Here is a 10723-nt window from a genome sequence, read left to right on the forward strand (position 1 = left end):
CGGAGAAAGTAGAGAGAGAGAGAGAGAACGAAAAAACAAAAAACCCCCAGCCTATACTTTGAGGGAAAATTACCCAGTAATGTGGTCATTTTTCCTCTACGCCTCTAGAAATGAGGAAACAGTGAGCGACATGCTCTAGAGACTCTCCACCAGCAGTCGCTGAGAGATTCCAGTCCACTTTGCTCGCCAGATATTTACTTTCCGGTTTCCCTGCAGATGGAATCTCGCATCCTCTTTAAAGAGAGATTTTATGACTTATTAACTGTCAACAGTTCATAACCTCCGAGGAGCAGTTAGCCCCCCCCCCCTTCCCCGGTGGCCGCAGCACAAATGCCAGTTTGTTTGATTTGGATCCCAATGTTTTCGGCCCCTTGCAAGCCATGCGCGCAAGTGCAACGACGCGCTGGAAGGTGCTTTGCGTGTCGAGATAAGTCGGAACGTGACGCGCTCGCGTTGTTTTGCAATTAGGGGGGAAGGCGTGCGGATTTATTGCGCAAGTCCTCGGTTAATCACGGCAGAGAAAACACGGCGAGGACACAAATTAGGCCGGGGAGAGCGCTCGGCGATGACGCAACCCCGCAAATATTTAATATCCAATGGCCGGCCCGGGCGCCCTGCAAGGAATAATATCCAAATAATAAGATTTCAGGATATAATTTAACAGTTCCTCTCTCGGTCGCAGGTGAACGGCTGCCACATTCTGCAACCCCCCGGCCCTCGCCCACCTTTTTTTCCCTGGCGTGTTGAACTATATCAAAGATGTGTTTGAAATGAGAAATGATGTCAGCCGTGTGACTAAATCATTTATCACCAGCCAAAAACAACCGGGATGAATAATTAGCTCCAGATGTGGCCGATTCGGGCTCGATACCAGGGTTCATTTCCTGTCTGCGCGCTGTGAAACAACCTCGCAGTGCCTCCCAGGCAGCCGGCGGGCACGCTGGGCCGGCCACGACATCCACACTCCTCAGGTGTCAGTGGAAGAATCACACGACACGCATGCAAGCTGCCCTCTGCTTTTCAAGTGGCAGGGATGGGGGGATAACGCTGAATTATAAACATACTGAACTGTGAAAATAAAAAGTCAAACTTCTGCTTGTGTTTTTTTTTTTATTATTATCGAAGGCTGAAACTTTGAAGATTCCACATCAGAGCAGCTTCACAAGAAATCTACACAAAACAGCGTTTTAGCCCTAGAAACATCCTCACACGCTTATTTATCCAAAACTCCAAACCTGATTTAGCCCTCTGTTTTCAGCGTCCCACAGGGGGAAACATGCAGAGTTTTAACTTCCTGCTATGTTTTGTTGGACCTTCCACGAGCTCGGAGCAGGACAGAAACAAGCCACCAGGGAACCTGGCTGAGGCTATTCACGCAAACTTTGTAGTGAGTGCCCCTTGTGACATCACTAAAAGGCCGATTTTACCATTTGTAAAGAGGAGGAAGCAAAACAAGGGCTTTTCTCATTTGTGAGGAGTTGGAGTTTGTGCAAATGACAGAATTTATATTGTTTTTATTAAAAAGTCATTTACAATTCTATATAACATGAGACCTTCTGTCACCAACTGAATCTTTAAGCTATGACATTTTAACAACTCTTACTTAACGCAACAGTTTCTCTCTCTTTCATTGTCTCTTGGACAAGCAGACAGGAAAGTCCCGGTTCTCCGGGTTGTTGTCGCAAGAAAGCGCACGCAACCCTGACACGCACGCAGTAGCGCGACCCCCTGTTTATTTTATGCACTGAAAGATCTGGGGAGCCCATAACTCTCGGGCCGCCTTAAAAGCATTCCCTTCCGGCCGTTCTGGGCTCCATGTGGAAGCAATTAAGGTCCTCTGTCGGGGCCACGCAGGTGACTGACACTGAGTGACCACTCCTCAGCGCCCGCACCGCCGCCGCTGCTGCTGCTGCTGCTGCTGCTGCTGCTGCTGCTGCTGCTAATGAAGGCCAGTTTCCTGCTCGTCTGCATTTCTCAAAGAGAGAGATACTCAGCGCGTCCTCTCCCTCCTTACCCCCATACACCCCCCTACACCCATCCTCCCACCCCCCTCCACCCCAGAGCGAACAACCCACTTACGTAACGCGACGGATCTGTCGAACGTTTTTCGACAAAGAGCTTTTATTGCCGTGGAGAATGTGGTTGCGCTCAGATGTAAAAAGCTGCCCTCTTTTTTTTTGCCGACTGTCCCGCCATCCTCCTCGGTGGCTCTATGGACCTCTCTGGGCCGGTTCTCACAGGTTCCACCCTCCCTCTCCTGGTCCAGGTGGGGCGCAGATTGCAACGCCGCTTTCAAAACAAATAAACACGGGCGCAGGCGGCGCTCCGCCAGGAGGATCAATCTGCGCCGAGCATGTCAGGATTGTTAGGGAGAAAAGGTAAATAGTCAAGCGGAGTGGGCTCGGGGGCTTTAATGGAGTGTTTACACTGTAATTAGTCTTTGCAGGATGAGATTCCTGAACGAGGGCCCGAGACGGCGTGGCATGATAAAATAAACTCTAAACAGCCTCGTTTCAAGACGACCTCCACCGACCAGAAAGCAGCGCAGGCTCCCACCACCACCACCACCACCTCCACCCCCTCGCCAATTTTCAAAATGGGTGGTCGAACCTCCCCCCCTCCTCTTCCTCTCAGCCTTTGTCTTTCCTTTTCCTCCTTCTCCTTCTCCTTTACCCAAACTTTGTGCCTGCTCTCCATCTCTTCCATTGCCGCCTAGCTTCTTTGTGCGAGACGTTTTTCCCTCCATTTCACTTCACTTCCCCCACCTTTCACTCCCCCCCTCACCCTGACTTCCTGCTCCCCTCCCGCCCGGAGTCAGCCGAGGTTGAGGCTTGGACTTGCAGCTCTCCGCAGGGCCCTGTGCGCTGCTCTCTGACTCGATGACACAGTCTACAGCAGAGAGAGCGAGGCGGGGGTGGGGGTGGGGGGTGGTTGCTGCCTGGGGCTCATTTAGAACTGTGTCACTGTCCACCTGAGCAAACAACTTCTCGGGGGAAGCAGCGAGGAACTGGTAGGGAGACGGTCGACCAATAGCGGAGGGCGGGGGGCTGGCAGAGTGACAGCCAATGTACAATAACATTAGTCTTCCGCTTTGGCCCGGACCCGGCGCTCCTCCTGGACACAACTTTGCCTCAGTGTTTCTCCTGGTTCCTCTTTTTTTTCTACCCCCCTCCTCCTCTTTTTTTGGGGCTCCCTCCAGTGGAAATACATTCCTGTCATGCCTCACTGCTGTTCCCTGTTTAGATTTTCCCCATTGCAAACAGCGCAGTACGCCAGGCCCGGAGTTGTCCTGAGCTCGGGCCCGGGACCTGGGTTCTCCGGAGAGCCTCCTGCAGGCCGGCCATGAGGAAGCTCGGAAACTGTCACACGCAGACGCGGCACCCTGAAATCACAGCTCTTAACTTTTTAATGTGTGTTTGTTCCCAGGGAATGAAAATGGGCTGTAATTTGGCTCCGTCGCAGGAAGTTGTTTCTCAATTTACTTCGTTTGAAAACCTTTCTTGCATCGGACGTATTTTTGATGGCCTTTTTTATTGTCTTGTTGCAAAACACCAACGGGAACCCAGTGAAATCCTTTGGGGGGGAGGGGGGGTGGATCTAAAGTTTTCCTTTGATGTGAAGCTGTCATAAGAACCGCTGGTCCATCGACTGATTGCGCAACGCTGCCGTTGCACTGGGATATGACGAAGCCCCAATTTCCATCGAGACGATTTACGGTTATGAAGCGGAGCTGCCTCTCAGGATACCAGCACTTTATGGAAAGCAGACCTCTTTCTTTCTGTTTTTTTCCCCCAGCGAGCTCTCTCATCTCTGTCCAAGTGCAGCACCAGAGGAGTGGAGCTGCTGTGGCTCCCCGGGCCATCTGGGTATTGTTGCCTCACACCTGACTGTCTACAAGTGTAAAAAAAAACCTGAGATTACGACCTGGGGCTGCCCTACCTGTTCAAAACCGATACCAAAACAGCAGACGGTGGGCCGATAAAGTGACTTACACTGACTTTGGTTGTGCGTTAAACTGGGAACGGTTTCCTGCTTTTTTGTCAGTTTCACGCGGGAAACCTCACAAATTGGCCACCGACCAATCTGACGTAAATAGGCCTTTTGATTTTGGTGAGAACGGCCAGTCGTGTGATGCAACGCTGCTGCGTCCTCCCATGCCAGCGGGAGTCCGCAGACAATCTGCTATCAATTTCTCCAAATCTGTGGAATCGCCGCTGCACACCGCCGCCAAGAGTTAAGTGATAACAGCGGACAGAGAGTCTTTTGAAGATACAGTTCACTTTGGAAATTCGCTCAATACAGCTTTTTACGTGTATAGGCAGGAGTAATTTATGCTCAGAAACGCCGGTGTTTTCTTTTTATCTCAGGTATTACAATGGAGGTTTTATTTATGGAGCCGTGTTCAAGCGCTGGAGTTGCAACACATAAAGGCTGACTTTTGTAATAGTACGTGATCAACACAAAGCACTTTTCGAGTTCATCATCGAGTTTTATTTGTTGCGCAGAACATAAATCCATGAGTACACTCGGGGGATGATTTTTTTTTTCTATGTACTGTCTTTATAAATTCTAAAGTGACTGAAGTGTGAGCCACAGTTCCATTAGAAGTACCCAGAATTTTTGATTCCAAGAACTGATCTAACAAGGCCTCAGAAGCTGCTTGCTTATGCACCAAACTCCAGAAAGAGTGTGTGTTACCATTTGATGTTTCCCAAATCACAAACTTCAAGTGATCCCTGTTGCAATCACATGACTGTAATTCGCCACAGTTGCTGCTATTAGCAGGGTAAGTAATGTGGGTCAAGGGAGAGGCAGAGCTACAGTGTCATTATTCCAGAAAAGAACACAGAAGTCTGTGATACGATGACACAAAGCTCCAGCTCTGTCTCACAAAGACGACGCGGCTGCACAGAGAGACAGCGCAGCAGGGCCTGAAGCCCTCAGTGCAGCTGACGACGCTGAGGAAGAGCAGGTGAGTGTGACTGCTACAGGTGTGGATCGTTGTGTCAGGTGGGCCAGACTGGGCGGGCAGATAGCAGGGGGCTGGACAGACACAACACAAACAAAGCAGCAAGAGTGTGAGTGCAGGGGCAACACCGTCACACCCTTCCAGACTGGAAGTGTTTGTTCACGCAAAGCTCGCACGCAAACCTCAGTCACACTTAAGGTCATGTCATGGGAAGAAAAAAAAACAACTAAACATATATATATATATATATATATATATATATATATGTTTAGTTGTTTATATATATTATATATATTATATTGTTTATATATATATATACATATATACATATATACAGTTGTGTATATATATATACATATATATATATATACATATATATATATATATATATATATATATATATATACATATATATATATATATATATATATATATATATGTATATATATATATAAATATATATATATATATATGTACACACACTACCAGTCAAAGGTTTGGACACACCCTATATTTATATATTTATATATGTATATATATAAATATATATATATATATGTATATATATATATATATATATATATATATATATATATATATATATATATATATATATATATATATACATATATATATATATATATATATATAAATATATATATATACATACATACTACATACATACATACATACATACATACATACACACATATATCTATAGTCACCTTTGGAGGGCTGTGAAATGGTCTTTAGGAAATGTTTCCATTCTTTGTGCTAAACTGCTTCACTGTATCACTTTTCTCGGACTCCAGGCAGGAGTAACCACATAAGAGCGCAGCAAACTGACGAAGCTGTCCTTCAGGCCCCGGCCTCCGCAGTTGAAAACTGTGCATTTCCACCAATCCCCACATGAAAACAGTCGAGTTAGGGCCGAGGTTTATTTTCATTCACTAATAAAGTGGTCCAGGAGAAACCCCACCACCACCCCCGACCCCCAGCCCCAGTGAAAGCAGCCGTCTCCTGCCTGTGCAGAAGTCAGCGTCCGGACGGGGAAAGAAAGTTGAGGCCACCTGTTTCCTCCTCGGTCCTGCCGCTCTCTCGGCATAATGCCGGCTTGTTCACGGGAGATTAGCACCAGGCCGTATGAGGTGGCAGCGCCAGCTGAACTTCAAAACACCAGGCATGAACTCCGGTGTCCCACAATCTGCGCTGTCCTACGCCTTTAAATCACACGATCCCCTCGGTCTCATCGAGGGTGATTTCCCACTTAGTCCCGGAGAAGTGCTGCGTCACGACTCGGCCTGCCCGCGCAAGGACATGTTTCCATCTGGCCGGGTCACACATTCCTCCACCGGCCTGGAAGTGTGGTTATGTTCAGCGGACAAGTGTGCCTACGCTGAGCTGTGCTGCTGGAGTTGTGATCTCGCAGAGAGGACGTGTTGCAGAGCTGCTTGACAGTGTGTTTCATTCCACCTTATCAACCAGTTATCGGCTGAATCTCCACAGCAAATTCAAAGCCTACCGGCTTTCATGACAGTGCAGAGCAAATCTGATCTATAAAAGTGTTCATACCAAACTATTTGCATTTGCACATCCCCCCCAACAAGAAACAGCTTTTGGGAATTAGTCGCCTTGGTGTGATTTTGGTGGCGCAAAACGCAGATGGGTGATTAAAAGCATTGCAACTTTAAGTGAATCACAATCACCACAGGCTGAAGGCTCAACCTGGAAACTGTTTCATTCAGAAAAACATTCAGTTTGAGCTGAGTTTCTAAAAGAATGTGGAAAATCATTCCCATTTCTGATTTGCCAGCCTGTGTCTGGTGTGGGCAGCCAACCCCCCTGAGGACCTCTTGCATCTCATCATCTCCTCTGTCATTCTTTGAAGAGGAGAAACATCTTATTTTATTTAAGGGAAGTGGGAGCGTGGAGCAGTGTGAAGTGTTTGATTGCTGGTTGGTATCTTCTCACAGGGGCCATCATCATCTCCTACAGGCAAGAAAGACTTTAAATCTCCTTGCAGCCACGTTTAAAAGTCCTTTCAAATATCGCCTCACATTCCAAAAAGTGCCTGAAAATGACCCAGATTTGTCCTTCTCCTCCATTTGTCATTTGTCATGTTGAGGCGTCAAGCTGCTTTTGAAACACAGCAAGTTATTTCAGTGATTACACACTGCTTTTTTTTTTAAAACGTCCAACTTATATTTCAAAGTGTTTTCGCGAACAAATTCCCTCAGAGGAACGAGCTTGTTATGTGGTGTTTCAACCCGGGCTTGTTCCCAGCTCTCGTAATCCCCAGTTAATACCAAGACTTCTGCCGTCCCATCAAGAATCGTGAGACAGACCTCGGTGGTTTACAGCCACAAGCCACAAATGGCAAGATTTTAGAAGGCCCCGAGCTGGAACTCGAAACAGAGGTCTCTTGGCGTGTCACTGGGAGACGAAATCACGAGTCTTACGAGCCCTCGGGGTGTCGTTTCACCCGGGCGGTTGCGTTCAGGCAACACTTCCAAACATGTCCTGTCCGGGCGGTGTGAGAGACGGAGAGGGCCAGGCTGGCTTTATGAGCTCTGCGTCGGACGGTGCGAGGGAGGCAGACACGTAAAAAAAAAAAAAAAAAAAAAAAAGCGACTGGATGCAGGAATCAAAGGGAAAAAACATGCAAGAGTCCCACTGATGAGAGGAGGGGCCAGGAGGGTCTGCCTGCAGTGGAGAGGAGGCCACAGCCCTGCATGGGCCACTGCGCTTCCTCAGTATCACCTATCAGTGGGGTCAATCAGCGGCTGAGATAAAGCAGTTTCCTCAGTGCGGACGGCCTTTGAACACAGCGGGGGGACGGAGCTCTCTCAGGTCACTTATCTTGTTAAAGTTGAGAGGGCGTATTAATCCTGGATGAGCTAAGACAACAGTCTGGATGACACCCGTCAAAGGCAGCAATCTGGAAGTCACATCAGCGTCGGGCCGTCGACGCGTCCTCGCCAGCAAAGACTCTTCTTCTGCTTCTCGTTTTCTAAACGGGCGGGGGAGGAATTCCTCCTGTTGGGCGAAGCTGCGTGACATCCAGGCAGCGGCGGGTCGGGCATTTCACATCCAGGCCTTCACTGGCGTCATACATAGACCTGCCTAAATGAATACACCTCAAAATACCACCAATGCTGTCCAAGCTCAAAAAGAAATGGCAAATTTAAGACCAACAAAGTTCATAACTCCAGCAAAGGTTCCCTGTTTGAGCTTCAACAAGCTCGTCCAATAAACTGCGAAATGTCACCGTTTCATATAAGACACCAAGGAGACAATAATGAAACAAACTGTTCATTGAAAATAAAAGTAAACACATTATTTGTAGTTGCTTTTGAGAGCTATGCAACAGCAAAACAACGATTGAACGGCGCCACGTTATTTACATCATAAATCGCAGATGATTCTGCAACTGACCTTCTCCTCCTTCAGCCATCAGATCTCTAGTTACTAGTTAAGTCTGTCTGGCTCTCATGTGTGCTTATCCAATCACAGTTCAGCATAAGGCGTAAGACCAGCTAACTGGCCTCGGCATCGCAGACTGGAGATCTGATTGGCTATCGCTCACTTACAGCAGACTGCAGCCTGCGGTGCTGACTCTGCTGGGCTCAGGCAGATTTCATAGAACCTGACATCACAAGCTTGCTGACATATGATTGGATCAAAACTCTACTGTAGTATACAGCAATGGAATCAGCGCAACCGAGTGAATATTATGATATGGAGGAAACAGGTGATGAAGAGTAACTTTATTATCACATTTACAGGGTGAAAGCAACTTTTCTGAGTATATTCAGGCCAGCAGTGAAGGCCTCGCTGCACCACTGCATTCATGCATTATTATGAGACGTGCTTCCAGCGTCAACGTCCCGCTTGACAAACTGCGCGGCTTCACTTTTGAAATGTTTTCTGAAATGTATAAATTTCACGACGCAGACGATTTGATGTCACGCGCGAGCCGCGCAGAGCCATCAAAGAGCAGCGAGGCCTCGGCCTCCCACACGTTACAAGCCACAAAGAATCCGGCTGGAATGAGGTGACCGCAGCCCATCTCACATCAACTCCTCCTCCTCCTCCTCCTCCTCCTCCTCCTCCCTCGCCCTTCTCCTCCACCTCCGCCCTGCTCTCTTCTTGAGGTGCGCTTTTTAACACCGTTCACACAAAGCGGTCTACACTCAATTTGCCGCCAGCTGCTGCGGCCGCCGTCACCACACCTCGAGCGTGCGAGAGCGCACGGAAAGAAAAACACGGCGCCGTTCCCCTGCCGCCGCCTGATTCATCCACACTTTGACGTGCGTGCAAGAAAAGTTGGAAGGCTTCCTCACCGAGCGCAGTTCCCCAACTTTTTCTCTCGGACCATTTTAAATTCCGAGTCACAAGAAAATATCAAAGGCATTCCTCCCTCTGGTTTGTGGACGTGGACACAGGCAGTTTGGCTCAACATCACTGTGCCTTTGGTAGGGGTGCGTGCTGCTTTGCTGTGGTGATGATGATGATGATGATGATGATGATGATGATGATGATGATGATGATGATGATGATGATGATGATGATGATGACGATGATGATGACAGCTTTTACAATCAACACCAATTCCTGTTCATATTTAGAAGCATTTCTATTAAAATAGAATAGAATAGAAGATTTACTTGTCATTGTTCAAAAGTATTGTATAACGAAATTAAAAGTGCCCACATTCAGTGCCGTTTGGGAATAAAACAATTTTTTTTCTTTTTCTGTACAATGTATTTGATTTGAATGAGCCACTTGCTCATTTAATGCTAATGTTGAGTACTGTGCTGTATTGTGTTTGGGAACGGAAGGCTTGTGAGTCTTTTTTTTCAGATATTTTCTATCTATTTGACATCATCATAACTTGGAATGTCTGTAAACCCATAGAAATCAATCTGTAAGATTGTGTTGGTGTCATCATGACCCAGCCATGGTCTGTGTATGGCCCCGAGAGTCTCTCACTAAACTCTAGCCAAAGTCAGTCACGAATAAAGAGAAACTGACCAGAGAGAAATCGTGCTGTTTTCCATTCAAAATGAAAATTTCATCCAGTTCTGATCCCATCGCTGTGTTTAAGCACGGCTTTTCCAAAAGCCGCTCTTTTAGTTTCTCTTCCACCAGCTGCTTCCTGGTTTGGTGACAACTAGAAGGCAACTGATTGGTCATGGGATCCCTGGAAAATCAAGATTGATGGAAAACGCCTTCTAATGGAGGTCGCCAAGATGGATGGGCCAAACTTCTGAGCTAAAATATGTGTGTGATCCAGCTGTAAGTTTACGTAGCAGCATCATGTTTTTCATCCCCACCACCGAGCCGCACGTGTACCTGAGCACCAAATCCATCAGTGTCGGTCGGCTCGCGCGTTGCACTCCATCACAAAACCAACACGGCTTAGTCGGTGGTTACAGCCGCGGAGGAGATCTGCTCCTGTGCAGACATGAGGAGTCTTCGCCGTCCTCCATAAATCTGCTCCTTACGTCATCAATACAGCCCAAACAACTGACTGGCCGATTCAACCGTTTCTACCTCTAGTATGATGTTTCTATCCAGAGAATAAATGGAATCTTACTGTAACAGTTACTCCACCCAAGATATTTCTTTACAAAAAGTCATTTGACTTTTGAGTGGATTTTATGGAAAATGTAAGAAGTTGGCCTATTGTGATATTACAACATCGAAGTAGGAAATTTAAGCAGCAACCTGTGCTGCTCAATTCCTCATCTC

Source organism: Nelusetta ayraudi, unplaced genomic scaffold (assembly GCF_046127955.1).
Source record: "Nelusetta ayraudi isolate G7.1 ecotype Tasmania unplaced genomic scaffold, CSIRO-AGI_Nayr_v1 ptg000003l, whole genome shotgun sequence".
Taxonomy (NCBI): Eukaryota; Metazoa; Chordata; class Actinopteri; order Tetraodontiformes; family Monacanthidae; genus Nelusetta; species Nelusetta ayraudi.